Genomic DNA, 15,255 nt, shown 5'->3' on the forward strand with positions numbered 1-15,255 from the left:
AATGTAGTAGAGAAGGGTAGAGCTTCTGGAGAGCCTATTCTTGAGCTCCAGGCCAGTACACTCCTTAAGAGACTAGAAGGGGTTTATGTGGGAGAAGAGAGACGAATAAGCCTCTTTGAGGACAGGCAGATGGGCAGCCACTTGAAAGTCCGTTAAGGACTTGGGATAATAAAAACCTTTTATTTAAAAACAAAACAAAAAGATAACCTTTGTGCTTATTGGTTTACTTTAAAATAATCATTGGTGCTTGATTTACATATACTTGGGATCACCCCATGAGACTCTGTTCCAAATCCATAATTCAGACTGGAAATCAGCTACTGTATCTGGCACAGTCAGATTTAATTAGGTTAACAAATGTAATCCTAGATTTATAAATTCCAAATCTGGCACATTCCTGGCATTCTAAAAACATTGGTATTTTTATAATAACATAGGGCCTGATCCTGTAAAGAGTTGAGTACAATTGGAGAGAAGTTGAGGGCATAGAATCCAGTTCGAATTAGGAATTGAGTTGTGCAAAAGTAATATATATATATATGTACACTGGGCAGGAGAATTGTAACAGCTCATCATGCCGCTAAATTTATTCATCTGCTTGTGGCCTGGTGGTTGCAACATTTTCTTTTAGTTGGTTGCTCCTTCATATAATCCAGGTCTCTGCCACCTCAGAATTAGACTATTGCAAGACATTCTACATGTGGCTACCCTTAAACCTGTTCTGAAGTTGACACTGTTTCAGAATACAGCAGCTTACTTCCTAAGAAGGTGTTTTGGCACAAGCTCATGACATCAGTGCTCTGATCTGACTGTTGATTTGCAGGTGGAGATCAAGGAGTTGGTTGTAGCCAATAAAGCTCAAAGACTGTTTCATTCCCCATGTGTCAAATAGCCCAGGGGGACGCTACAAGTCTATTTGGGGAAGGTTGAGGTATAGGATTGGGAGATGAGGGCCTTGTGGAGTTTTGGGATCTTTGTGGGGTTGAGAGCTTTTGCGGGATCTGAGATGTGGAAGTTTTGTGTATGTTGTTATTAATGGGCTATTTTGTTAGTGGTGGGTTGGCCTTAGGTCTGCTATTGCCATTCTTGTGGCTTTCATGGATGGTGATTTTAATAATCTCTGAGGACAACTAGAGTCTTTAGACATGGACAACTTTATGTCTATTTAGGAGTTCAAGTCAAATGGTAGAGTGCCCACAATGTTAGCATTATTAATTATTATTGATTAAAATTTATACATATATCTGTAGGTTTGCAGGACAGTGGAGAGACATATAAAAAATATAGTATCTGCTTTGAGGAGTTTACAAGCTAAGGGCCAGATCCTGCTCCCATTAAAGTCAATGAGAAAACTCTCATTGACTTCAGTGGTGCAGGATTGGGCTTTAAATGAGATACAGCATGTTATGACATTCAGTTTTCAGAATGGAGAGAGGTATATAGTCATGTACCCCAGGGGTCTGTACTGGGACCAGTCCTATTCAACATATTCATAAATGATCTGGAAAAAGTGGTAAACAGTGAGGTGGCGAAATTTGCAGATGATACAAAAGTACTCAAGATAGTTAAGTACCAAGCAGACTCCAAAGAGCTCACAAAACTGGGTGACTGGGTGTGGCAGGGCGACAACTCACCGGTGCAATGCCTCCTGCTGGTTGTCCAGGGAATTAGCTCTTTTCCAGCTCCAGAGTGCCCTCTGCCAGCTGATGCCTCACCTGATGCTGGCCCCGTGTCCCTCCTGGACCCCAGTGCCCTTTAACTAGGGGTTCTGCCCACCAAAGTACCCCCTCACTCTGGGTCTCCCCTCCCAGGAGAACACCCAACCCCCTATCCCCACCTTGCCTCAGTGGTTACTGCCAGTCTCCATTTAGCCCCTGCTCACTGGGGCAGACAGCAGTCTGCAAACCACTCATCATCAGCAAGGGAGGTTGGACCAGCTGCCTCTGCCTATTTCTGGGCTGCCCCTCTGCAGCCCTAGTACCCTTTTGTGGGCCCTTAACTCGGCCTGCAGCCTGAGGCTTTGCTAGGCTGGAGCTCCCCAGCTCCCTCTACCCTTCCTCAGCACTGCTCCACCCTAGGTACCCTTCTCAGCTTCCCAGGCAGCCAGGTCCTTCTCTCTCTAGGGAGTGTCTCTCCAGCCTCTGACCCTCAGCCCTCTTATAGGGTCAGCTGTGGCCTGATTGGGGAGTGGCCTCACCTGTGGCTGCTTCCCCAATCAGCCTTTCTTTCCCCAGCTTTAGCCCTTTCCAGGGCTGTTTTAACCCCTCCAGGCAGGAGCAGAGAGGCCACCCAGTAGCCCGGGCAACAAAATGGCAGATGAAATTGTTGATAAATGCACATTGGAAAACATAATCCCAACTATACATATAAAATGATGGGGTCCAAATTAGCTGTTACCACTCAAGAAAGAGATCTTGGGGTCATTGTGGATAGTTCTCTGAAAACATCCATTCAATGTGCAGCGGCAGTCAAAAAAGTTAACAGAATGTTGGGCATCATTAAGAAAGGGATAGATAATAAGACAGAAAATATCATATTGCCTCTATAAATCCATGGTACACCCACATCTTGAATACTGCGTACAGATGTGGTCATCCCATCTCAAAAAAGATACATTGGAATTGGAAAGGTTTAATAAAAGGGCAACAAAAATGAGTAGGATATGGAACGGCTGCCGTATGAGAAGCGATTAATAAGACTGTGACTTTTCAGCTTGGAAAAGAAACGACTAAGGTGGAATATGATAGAGGTCTATAAAATCATGATGACTGGTGTGGAGAAAGAAAATAAGGAAGTGTTATTTACTCCTACTCATAACACAAGAACTAGGGGTCATCAAATAAAATTAATATGCAGCAGGTTTGAAACAAACAAAAGGAAGTATTTTTTCACACAATGCACAATCACCCTGTGGAACTCCTTGTCAGAGGATGTTGTGAAGGCCAAGACTATAACAGGGTTCAAAAAAGAACTAGATAAGTTGATGGAGAAAAGGTCCATCAATGGCTAGTAGTCAGGATGGGCAGGGATGGTGTCCCTAGCCTCTGTTTGCCAGAAGCTGGGAATGGGCGACAGAGGATGGCTCACTTGATTATTACCTGTTCTGTTCATTCCCTCTGAAGCACCTGGCATTGGCCACAGCTGGAAGACAGGATACTGGGCTAAATGAACCTTTGGTCTGACCCAATATGAACGTTCTTATGATGCAGGGAAAAGTTAAAAAAAAACAACAACAATTGGGGTGTAAAGGTGAGGGTAATATTTGGAGTGAAAAGTGTCTTGAGTAGGGATCTGAAGAAAGAAAATAAGGTTGTGTCATCAAGGTTAGAGCATTTTCCTATGCTTTCTTTCAACCCTGAGGCAGAATTTTGTCTATCTGAACTATATAGTTGAAGGGCATCAGCTAGTAGTCAGTGCGTCAGAATATCAGGGTTGGAAGGGACCTCAGGAGGTCATCTAGTCCAACCCCCTGCTCAAAACAGGACCAATCCCCAACTAAATCATCCCAGCCAGGGTTTTGTCAAGCCTGACCTTAAAAACCTCTAAGGAAGGAGATTCGACCACCTCCTTAGGTAACCCATTCCAGTGCTTCACCACCCTCCTAGTGAAAATGTTTTTTCCTAATATCCAACCTAAACCTCCCCCACTGCAACTTGAGACTGTTACTCCTTGTTCTGTTATCTGGTACCACTGAGAACAGTCTAGAACCATTCTCTTCGGAACCCCCTTTCAGGTAGTTGAAAGCAGCTATCGAATCCCCCCTCATTCTTCTCTTCTGCAGACTAAACAATCCCAGTTCCCTCAGCCTCTCCTCATAAGTCATGTGCTCCAGCCCCCTAATCATTTTTGTTGCCCTCCGCTGGACTTTTTCCAATTTTTCCACATCCTTCTTGTAGTGTGGGGCCCAAAACTGGACACAGTACTCCAGATGAGACCTCACCAATGTCAAATAGAGGGGAACGATCACGTCTCTGGATCTGCTGGCAATGCCCTACTTATACAGCCCAAAATGCCATTAGGCTTCTTGGCAACAAGGGCACACTGTAGACTCATATCCAGCTTCTCCTCCACTGTAACCCCTAGGTCCTTTTCTGCAGAACTGCTGCCTAGCCACTCGGTCCCTAGTCTGTAGCAGTGCATGGGATTCTTCCTTCCTAAATGCAGGACTCTGCACTTGTCCTTGTTGAACATCATCAGATTTTTTTTGGCCCAATGATTTGTCTAGGTTCCTCTGTATCCTATCCCTACCCTCCAGCATATCTACCACTCCTCCCATTTTTTTGTCATTTGCAAACTTGCTGAGGCTGCAGTCCATGCCATCCTCCAGATCATTAATGAAGATATTGAACAAAACTGGCCCCAGGACTGACCCTTGGGGCACTCTACTTGATACCATCTGCCAAGTAGACATGGAGCCATTGATCACAACCCGTTGAGCCTGATGATCTAGCCAGCTTTCTATCCACCTTTTAGTCAATTCCACCAGCCCATACTTCTTTAACTTGCTGGCAAGAATACTGTGGGAGACTGTACCAAAACCTTTGCTAAAGTCAAGGAATAGCACGTCCACTGCTTTCCCCTCATCCACAGAGCCAGTTATCTCATCATAGAAGGCAATTAAGTTAGTCAGGAATGACTTGCCCTTGGTGAATCCATGCTGACTGTTCTCGATCACTTCCCTTTCCTCTAAGTGCCTCAGAATTGAGTCCTTGAGGACCTGCTCCATGATTTTTCCAGGGACTGAGGTGAGGCTGACTGGCCTGTAGTTCCCCGGATCCTCCTCCTTCCCTTTTTTAAAGATTGGCACTACATTAGCCTTTTTCCAGTCATCCGAGACCTCCCCCGATCACCATGAGTTTTCAAAGATAATGGCCAATGGCTCTGCAATCACATCCGCCAACTCCTTTAGCACCCTCGGATGCAGCGCATCCAGCCCCATGGACTTGTACTCATCCAGCTTTTCTAAATAGTCCTGAACCATTTCTTTCTCCACAGAGGGCTCGTCACCTCCTCCCCATGCTGTGCTGCCCAGTGCAGCAGTCTGGGAGCTGACCTTGTTTGTGAAGACAGACAGGGGCGGCTCTAGATATTTTGCCACCCCAAGCACGGCAGGCAGGCTGCCTTCTGTGGCTTGCCTGCGGGAGGTCCCTGGTCCTGTGGATTAGGCGGTACGCCTGCGGGAGGTCCGCTGAAGCCACGGGACCAGCGGACCCTCCACAGGCATGCCGTCGAAGGCAACCTGCCTGCCGCCCTCGCGGCGACTGGCAGAGTGCCCCCTGTGGCTTGCCGCCCCAGGCACACACTTGGCGTGCTGGTGCCTGGAGCCGCCCCTGAAGACAGAGGCAAAGAAAGCATTGAATACATTAGCTTTTTCCACATCCTCTGTCATTAGTTTGCCTCCCTCATTCAATAAGGGCCCCACACTTTTCTTAACTTTCTTCTTGTTGCTAACATACCTGAAGAAACCCTTCTTGTTACTCTTAACATCTCTTGCTAGCTGCAACTCCAAGTGTGATTTGGCCTTCCTGATTTCACTTCTGCAAGCCTGAGCAATATTTTTATACTCCTCCCTGGTCATTTTGTCCAATTTTCCACTTCTTGTAAGCTTCTTTTTTGTGTTTAAGATCAGCAAGGATTTCACTGTTAAGCCAAGCTGGTCGCCTGCCATATTTACTATTCTTTCTACACATCGGGATGGTTTGTTCCTGCAACCTCAATAAGGATTCTTTAAAATACAGCCAGCTCTCCTGGACTCTTTTCCCCCTCATGTTGTTCTCCCAGGGGATTTTGCCCATCAGCTCCCTGCGGGAGTCAAAGTCTGCTTTTCTGAAGTCCAGGGTCCATATTCTGCTGCTCTCCTTTCTTCCTTGTGTCAGGATCCTGAACTTGACCATCTCATGATCACTGCCTCCCAGGTTCCCATCCACTTTTGCTTCCCCTACTAATTCTTCCCGGTTTGTGAGCAGCAGGTCAAGAAGAGCTCTGCCCCTAGTTGGTTCCTCCAGCACTTCCAGCAGGAAATTGTCCCCTACACTTTCCAAAAGCTTCCTGGAATGCTTTCAGTCCTCAGAATCACAAGTTCAGATCCTGGCAGCATTAACTAGACCATCTTCATTCCAAAGTAGGTGAATTCCAAACCATGCCATGTAATGTGTGTGGGGTGTTTTAGATGAGATTTCTTTGACAGACAAGAATGATAACTTGGCATTTTTAGTAAAAATAATGATTTACCCTTCTGTCCTTGGCTAGTGTTTTACCCTTGTGTCTCTGCCCATATTATTGTTTGCAGAATACTGATTTGTTGCCTCCTTTCGTCCTTGTGATGGCCATGGCTACATTTCCGTGGCAAGGACCTGTATATACTGTAGTTTGTAAAGTACTTTGGGAACTTTTGGGGTGAAACGTGCTATACAAATGTAAATATTCTCTTACTTAGGAGTGGTGATTCTCCAGAGGCACATAAACAGTGTTTGAGTCCTAAAAAACAAAGTACCGGTACTTGAATGCTGTTCTGGCTCCCCCAAAACATGCCAGAACGGTGTATACTTTTTAATTGCTCACCTGTATCCCCAGCTACAGGGAGGGAGACCATGATGAGGCCATGGAGAAGAGCAGCACCCTGGCCAGACTGGCCAGGCTCTTGGCCCAGAGCAGCAGGTCCTGCAGGCATGGGCACAGCAGGGCCAGTGAGGTGAATCACAGCACTGCCGGGATAAACATGCCCAGGCAACTTTTGCACCAATAGGAGCAGAGCCAGGTCCTGGCCTTGGGCAGCAGGCACAACAGCAGCTACGAATGCTGCAGCTTGATCTGCTCCTAGCAGGGCCTGAGCAGGAGTCCACCAGCTCTGGATGCATGTGCTAGGATGAAGCTGGCTAGCTCTCCCCCTCCCACAGTTCTGCCAACCTAAGGTAACCAGTGGCTGAGGTCCTGCCTGGCCCCTAGGGAAACCACATACTTGATGGCCCTGGAGATGAGCTGGAGCATGGTGCTCTTGGAACTCCATATCCTGCCGGCTCTAACCTAGCAGCATGCTCCACTGGGCTGGGATTGAGTTGCCACACCTGGCCAGTCCCCACTCCTCAAAGCCTCTGGGCTGGGGCAACTGCTTGCTTGCTCATTGCCCAGCCATGGCCTGGTTCCCTTGGTGAATAAGAGATGGAGGCAGGGGGAAGGAATCACCATGCTTCATTTCTATTGCCACTATGTGGAGGCTGGCAGTGCTCCAGGCCTCCAAAAAGCAGTACTGGAATGGTACTCCGGCTCCCCCAACAGTACTGGAATGGCATTCCAACACAACTCGAGCAGGGCACGCAAAAAGCTGCAGAGGTCTAAGATTAATTTGTTGTAACTTTTCTCAGTATACACAGACATCAGGCATTTGGAAGAAAATATTGATAAATATTAAAATGTGGATAAAATGCACTAGATTGTACCAGTGAGTGCTTTCAGTTATGAAAGCAGAGTCCTAGAATTCTGATTTCACTCCATCTTTACACCAAGATCTTTATCAATGAAACATTGTTTCTGCAAATGAATGCAATCATTTTATTTATTGTAATCTTGTCTTTATTAAAAAAAAAAACCCACACTTGCCATTGTTATAATTACCTTTTATAACTTTTTCTGAACTTGCTTTAGTAGTGGATGGAATATGCTTAACATACAGACTCATGAGAATGTTTCAAAGTCAATGTTAATGGTAAACTTTCCCTCTTAGTCTGAACTAGCCAAACTTTGCTTTATTTATATATGACATACTTTACAAGTGAATTCATTATATAAATGATCATTATATATAATGATTAATTATAATGATACATTTGAATATATCACATCACCTGAACAGTTTAATGGAATTCTTTCCTTGTAATTTACCATACTCTTATAATATACTATATACAAAATAGTGGTTAAATGAAATGATCTTCCTTGGTACTATTTGAACAAACTTTGGAAATCTGAGTTTCTGTTATGTAATAATTGCCTTATGAAGTAACCTTATTTATATAGCAACATACAGTAGCAGAACTTTTTGTTCAGCCCATGAAAAAGACAACAGCAGTTGAATTTTACTTCTATTTTTTAAAAGCAAATCAATGGGGCCTGATTCTGATCTAAGTTACACAGGTGTAAATCAGGAGTAATGCCAGGAGTCAGAGCTACACTGGCTTAAAACTGCTGCATAGGAGACCAGAATTAGACCTTTAGTAGTTGTGGAAGGTACTAGAAGGATAGCACTGGAAAATGAACTTCCCTTAGCTAAAGTTTCACTCATATCGATCACCCTGTCCATTACCAAAGTGTCTTGACCCCTTTCTAGTAATGAAAGGGTAGTTCCTTCTCCATGTCTATTTAGTTCTTGGTTTCTCTACTGAGACTGCCAAGTGCCAGTTAACGTCATTTATGATGGTAGTTGAATTGCGTTCCTAAAAGAGCTCAGAAGACCTTGCTTTTTACTAACTCAGAAGAAAAAAGTGGAGTTTGTGTATGTGAATTCAATATTTTCTATGAATATTTAGGTGCTTTTTCTCCATTTTAACCACAATATAAATCAACATAGAAAACAATGTAGGTTTTGGCATTCATGTCATGTTAGTTTTGAGTGGTGAATGCATACCAGGTTTGGGAATTACAAAAGCTGCTTGTGTGGTATGTTACAGTTTTTTCCAGTGTAACTACAAGAATATTTGAGCTGTCCATGTCCTAAATTCTGTATCATGCCCCTTGGCATAGATAACTGGGCTTTCCCACTGAGCACTAGGACTACACTATTAGTTTAATACTGAGTATGGCTTAAAAAAAAAAAAGATGAGCGGCCTCCCTGAATAGTTAAGTTAAAATGGTGCTTCTGTGGAATCCATGTTGTTGATTATGTAGACAAGTGAAATATTTTCTAATGCTTGCAAGATACAATACACAAAATCTAATGAAATGTATTTCCAGAACTAAATCAAATTTTTTTTCTTCATTCGCTAACACTCCTTATCTGAGTAAAATTCTCACTTCAGCGGTTTTATTCTGGATCAAATTCAGGCACCTTTGGAAAACTCCCACTACATTTTTGAGACCAGAATTTGTACCTTTGTAGTAGTTAGGGAGTGTGAATAGGGTTCTCAAAAGGTAGGAAATTGGAACATCGAAATAGCCATATTGGAACACATCAGTAATCCTTTTAATCCACTATCCTACCTGTGATAGTGGCCCCTATCAGAGCTGCAGAAGAATGTATGCGGAAACTCTGGAGTAGAAAACTGTCATAATATTCCCAGAAGAGAAATTTCTTCCTAATCCCATTAGTTAATGGTTGGTTTAAACACAAGGAATGAGGTCCCTATTTTTTAAGCTTATCTTATGTAACAGTTTAACCATTTTTTGAATATGAGCAAGGTTTTGCCATCAATAACTTCTTGTGGTAACAAGTTGTTCAGTTAGATGTGCAGTTAAAAAACAACTTCCTTTTACCAATTTTAAATTTGTTGCCTTTCAGTTTCATCGGATGCCTCCTTGCTCTTGTGTTATGAGAGAGGGTAAATAGGAGAATTAAGTTTACTTTCTCTATATCATTCATATGTACGTCCCTTTTCACACAGAAATCTTATCCAATCATGTCTGTTAGTCTTTTTTGAGCCCCTTCTATTTCTCCTGTTCTGAAACTAAGGGTGTATCTACACCACAGTCACTGAGTGACGCAGTTAGGTTGATCTGATTATTATGTGTAAAGCTGATCTGAGATTTTATTTCATAGTGTTTTTAATTACCCTGGAGAGGCTTCACTTCTGACAACGATGTAACAAACACAGTAAGGGACATGTCATCACTGCAGAGACGGTGTGCAGGAGGGGAGGGGAGAGGAAGGAACACCTTCTCTTGCCACAGACGAGTGTGCACCTCTGATACACACCGGTTCTTGAATCTTTGTGTGAATATCTGTGTTTCACGTTTTTCTCACTGGTTTGAGAAACAGTAACATTCCACAAGGCCAAGCATTACAGCGCACGTGCTTCAGTGTCCCACAAATTCTATTGAAAATGAACATAAATTGCTGCTTAATAGGGTTATTTAATTTTGACAATTTTGATGGAAATTTGTTATATTTAAGGCGGTGGTTTTGCCCCTGTTTTTCTCATTTGTGCACTGTGATGCTTTATAGGATGCAAAGTGAAAACCCAGATGTTCAGAGCTTGAAGACACCAAAATGTTGGTTTGGCTGAAATGGTGGTGGCCACATAAAAGCACTGAATTTTCCCCCATTTCATGTGGCTTTTTACTAGGTTGGACATAAATGTAACCGGATGAGACTAAGTAACAGATCCAAACTTACCGTAGTGGGTAAAAAAAAGTGACCTCTAAAGACGAGTTGAGCTGAGCATATTTTCTGATCTGTGGTTACCTCCAAGCACAAATGGGCATGTAGAGGACCTCAGTGGGTGCAGTATTTTGACAGCCAGCATTAATGCCAGTGATCATTGCCAGTATTATGGACATTTTTCCAGGAAGTGCTCCCCCAGCATAATTTCCAGAGATGAAACCACATTGCTGGCTAATATTAATTGGCAGACATTATAACATTAGTCCCACAAATATGCTTTTTTAAAGGTGGTACTTCCTAGCTGGTAAGCCTATAAATCAAGAATTGGTAATAGGGAGTGGGTTACCCAGGAGAAGACAAATATGTTGAGTATTTGACTTGTGATACATTTTTACAGCAAATTGTTTGTTATAAATATATCAGTCACCAGCATAGTTCTACAGCTTCTCAAGCTTTCTTTTTAACTTGCCAGTGAGACTTCAGGAAAGAAATGTAAAAGTTTCATAGTAAAGAGTTTAAAGAATTTCCACTATACAATAAGTGTTAATAAACCTGAGTTTTCTTTAAACCCTCAGGGATTTGGAAAGATACTTTTCTATAATACTGGTAATATGTATGCAAGACCAAGAGACAAAATTATGGGAATCTTTCCTGGAAAGAGCTCTGATACTAGCAGAATCATTTAATGGAGTTCTAAAATACATGGACATGAGCACACTTTGCCAAGAAGCCATTTAAGTGGTCCAAATGAACAAGTAAGGGAGCCCTGAAGTGGAACCTCGTATTCAAAGAGTGCAAAAGTCTGGAAATGGGATAGGAAGTCAGACCTAATCCAAATAATTCTCAGAAAATCATTTTGATCAAGTATTGGGCAAAAGAGAACAGGGAAACCATTAGAATAGGGATGATCAAAGTAAGGCCCGTGAGCTGAATAGAGCAGAGGACAGGCACCTTAGAAATCCCCAAATTATAATTATATAAGGCCTTGTATTTCTACTCTCCAACACGTGGCTGTTGTTGTCCTTATTGCAAAGGTGCTGAGAAAGATTGCATGTTATAACCTTTGTCTATACAGGCTGTACTTCTGCATTACAGATGGGTATAGCTGCAGTCAGCCTCCTTTGGACAAAGTCTGAATATCCCTTTGTTTCCAAATATAAATGCCATAGACATATGGACACAGAATTACAGTGAAAGCTTTGGATGTTTGGCTCCAATGGTACCCCTCAACAACACTACATTGCAACACAGAGCTATTTTGCTTTGGTAAGTGTTTAAGGCTACATTTAACTGTGATAAAGTTTTGTTAGTTTGCATTGTTTGGGTTGTTTGTCTTTCTATATTGAAAGGTTCCCACACTATGGTGTGTGGATGGACCACTGGTGGTCCGCAGAACACTTACTTATGGTATATGTTACACAGTGCTGGCTCTCCTCCTTGTTTCCAGCTGCTTTTACAGGTATGCAGGCTCTACTTCGCAAAAGGGAGCCTGGAAGCCATAGACACAGCTGGAAACAAGGAGGAGACAGTGTCACTTCCTTGTCTATGGGTTGCTGCTACATAATTGGTTTGGATAAAAGATTCTTGGGGAAGGATTGTAAAAGAGATTCTACGAGGTAGTGTTAGAGGTCTGCTTATAGACCCCCCTGCTTTGGATTTGGATATAGATCGAGGTCTCTTTAACATTATTAGAGAGAGAAATACTACCAGAAATTATAGGAGACTAATTTCCCAGATACAAACTGGAGAACAAATGCCACTAATAATAAGGCTTATCTGTTCCTTGGTGTCATAAACAGACTTCTTCACCAAAAAGTCACTGAATCAACAGGAGGTGATGCTATTTTAGACTTGGTTTTGGTAAGTAGTGAAGACATAGCTGAGCAGGTTAGAGAAAATAACGTTGGATCGAATAATCATGAGTTGATTCAGTTTAAATTAAATGGAAGGATAATCAAAACAGGTCAGTAACTAAGATTTTTTTATTCCAAAAGGGCAGACTTGAGGAAACTAAGGTGTGACGAATGTTAGGGTATGTGTTCCATTCATATTATTTTAGTTATGAGGTATGTGGGAGGTGAAATATGTGGGCAGAAGTGAGATAGTGGTTTCGAACCACTAAGGACTCTGTGAGAGCCTATTGAGTTGCTGGGAGCCACCCCAGAACGTTTATTTAAGAGTCAGCCATTAGAGGAGAACTATTGGGAGAGTAAGGTTGGAGACCTGCCAGCTGGAGATGGTTTGGTCGGTGCTTTCTGAAGTTGCCAAGACGTTTCTCTCCAGATTCCAGAGACTGGTCCATGAGTTCTGCGTGGTTGGTGGTGAGACCAGATTGGCAGAACATCAGACTTTCTGGTTTATGAGAAGGAAGGCTGAACTGGAGTTTGAAATGAGACTTTTTGGTCTTGAAAAGGAAAGTGGGCACTGGCAGATGATCAGTACCGGAGTTCATTCATAGATTTTAATTTTAAGAAATAAAAATTATAAGTTTGCTCATTCAGTCTGGAGTGGAGCTGTGGTGAATTGAGATTTTTCCAGTGGCCTTCTTATCAGGGTATCTCCTCTCCTGGGGACTAGGTCCTTGCAACAAAGGATCAGAGGAGGGGGGCTCCAAAGTAAAATTTCCAAGTCAGAAGCTTGGTGGTGGCAGCAGGTATCCAAGACCAGGTCATAGAAAACCTGGGTTTGTGACATAAGGAAATGAATTAGTGAAGGCAACTTGGCTGAAGAGCTCAAGGACTTAAACATGGACAAGGGTTGGAATTTCTTTATGTCAAACAATCTGGAATTTGCATCCCAAGCAAGGGGAAAAACTTGTAGGGAAGGTTTCCAGACCTAACTGGATGAATAACCATCTAAAAAAGGATAATAGGAGTAAGCAGAGAGCCTACAAGGAATGGAAGAAGGGATTGATCAGCAAATAAATCTGGGTAATGGAGGTTAAAAAGTGTAGGGATAAAGTGAGAATTGCCAAAAGTCAAGCTGAGTATCACCTTGCAAAGGAAATTAAAACAAACAGTAAAAGGTTCTTTAGCCATATAAATAAAAAGGAAACAAGAAGAGAAATGAGACTGTTATGCAGCAAGGATGGGGTAGAGATTAAGAATAATCTAGGTATGGCTCCAAAACTAAATGACTATTATGCTTCAATTTTTAATAAGGATGATGATAGAGAACATGGGGGCAAAAGCAAGATGCCTAATGGGAATGAGTGTATAGAAATGGAAATTACTACATCTGAGGTGGAAATAAAGCTCAAAGAGCTTAATGTGTTTGAGTTAGGGGTACTGTATAACCCCCATCCTAGAATACTGAAAGAACTGGCACATGAAATTGCAAATCCAGTAGCAATGATTTTTAATAAATCTATCAAAGTGGAGTGGTACCGTATGACTGGAGAATAGCAACTGTAGTACCTATGAATAAGAGGAAAAAGTGAGCCAAGCAGACCCATTAGTCTAACCTCAATACTGTTCAAGGCTTGAGAACAAATTTAGAAGGAAAGAATAATTTTTTGTGAGGTAAATGGAAAATGTGATAAAATACAAAATGGATTTACCAAAGGCAGATCATGTCAGATTAGCCTGATACCTTTCTTTGCTGAGATAACTGATTTCTTAGACAAGGGAAATGCTGTACATCTAATCTATCTAGACTTCAGTAAAGCATTTCATGTGGCACCAGAGAAGAAACTACAAGCGAAGCTGGAAAAGATGGGGATTAGTACAGGAATTGTAAAGTGAATAAGGGACTGGCTAAAGGGGGGGACCACAAAAGGTTGTGCTGAAAGGAGAATGAGTGGGCTGAAGAGAGGTTACTAGTGAAGTTCTTCAAGGATTGGTCTTTGGATTGATCTTATTTAATATTTTCAAGAATGGCCTGGACACACAAAGTCAGTGTAGGGTAATTAAATGTGCTGATGATACAAATTGGGGAGTCCTAATCAGTGCAGAGACGGATCAGAATATTGTACAGGAAGAACTGGCTGACCTAGAGAACTGGAGTGTGAATGAAATGTAAGAGTACAAAGTGCAAGGTCATGCCTTAGGGAATATTAACATTAATTTCTTCTATAAACTAGGGGCTCATAAAATGGAAACAACAAAGGAGAAGAAAGACCTGGGTGTATTTGTGGGTCACAGGATGACTGTGAGCCATCAATGTAATGAGACTGTAAAAAGAAAAAAGAACAAACCCCCCAACAAATGCTTTCGTGGCATGTATCAGGCAACGTATTTCAAGTAAAGATAGGGAAGTATTAATATCATTGTACAAGGCATTGATAAGACCTCATCTGGAATACTATGTACAATTCTGGTCACCCATATTCAAGAAAGATGTATTCAAACTAAAACAGGTGCAGAGGCTGGATATTAGGATGATTAGTGGAATGGAGAGCCTGTCGTATGAGAGAGGACTAAAAGAGCTTTGTTGGTGTAGCCTAACAAAATGAAGGCCAAGAAGGGCATATGATTGCATTCTATATATGCATTAGAGGCATAAATATCAGGAATGGAGAAGAACTACTTAAGCTAAAGAACAATGATGACACAAGAACAAACAGACCATGAATAAATGTAGGCTGGAAATTAGGGATTTCTAACCATCAGAGGAGTGAAGTTCTGAAACAGCCTTCCAATACAAATAGTGGGAGCAAACAACCTAATTCGTTTTAAGATGGAGGTTGATAAAGTTATGAACAGGATTACATAATGGAGTTGACAACATCATAAAAATATTTGGTTCCTGTTGCTCACACCTGATCTGCACTAATTATTGTTTCTACAGACTAATGATTTCCTGTCCTGTTTCTAGAGTATATATCTGACTCTGTTATTCAATAGAATTCTGACTTCCACTTCTTCCTAACTCTGATTTTGTGTTGTCATAATTTTTTACAAGTTGGTTTGTTAATCTATTTCCGGTGCACACATAATACATTT

At 42.1% G+C, this 15,255-nt stretch overlaps 1 long non-coding RNA gene across 5 annotated transcripts in view; it reads left to right on the plus strand.

Moving 5' to 3' along the window:
• The window catches only part of LOC123372412, a 375,513-nt gene that overhangs the window by 87,772 nt on the left and 272,486 nt on the right, over positions 1–15,255 (plus strand). For 4 of the 5 annotated variants that reach the window (XR_006580273.1, XR_006580270.1, XR_006580275.1 and 1 more), the window contains exon 4: positions 11,408–11,578. The exons of the other annotated variant lie outside the window; for it this stretch is intronic. This is a non-coding gene — a long non-coding RNA (uncharacterized LOC123372412). The remainder of the gene's footprint in view (positions 1–11,407; positions 11,579–15,255) is intronic. 5 annotated transcript variants of the gene reach the window in all.

This window comes from Mauremys mutica, chromosome 6, assembly GCF_020497125.1.
Source record: "Mauremys mutica isolate MM-2020 ecotype Southern chromosome 6, ASM2049712v1, whole genome shotgun sequence".
NCBI classification, from domain to species: Eukaryota; Metazoa; Chordata; order Testudines; family Geoemydidae; genus Mauremys; species Mauremys mutica.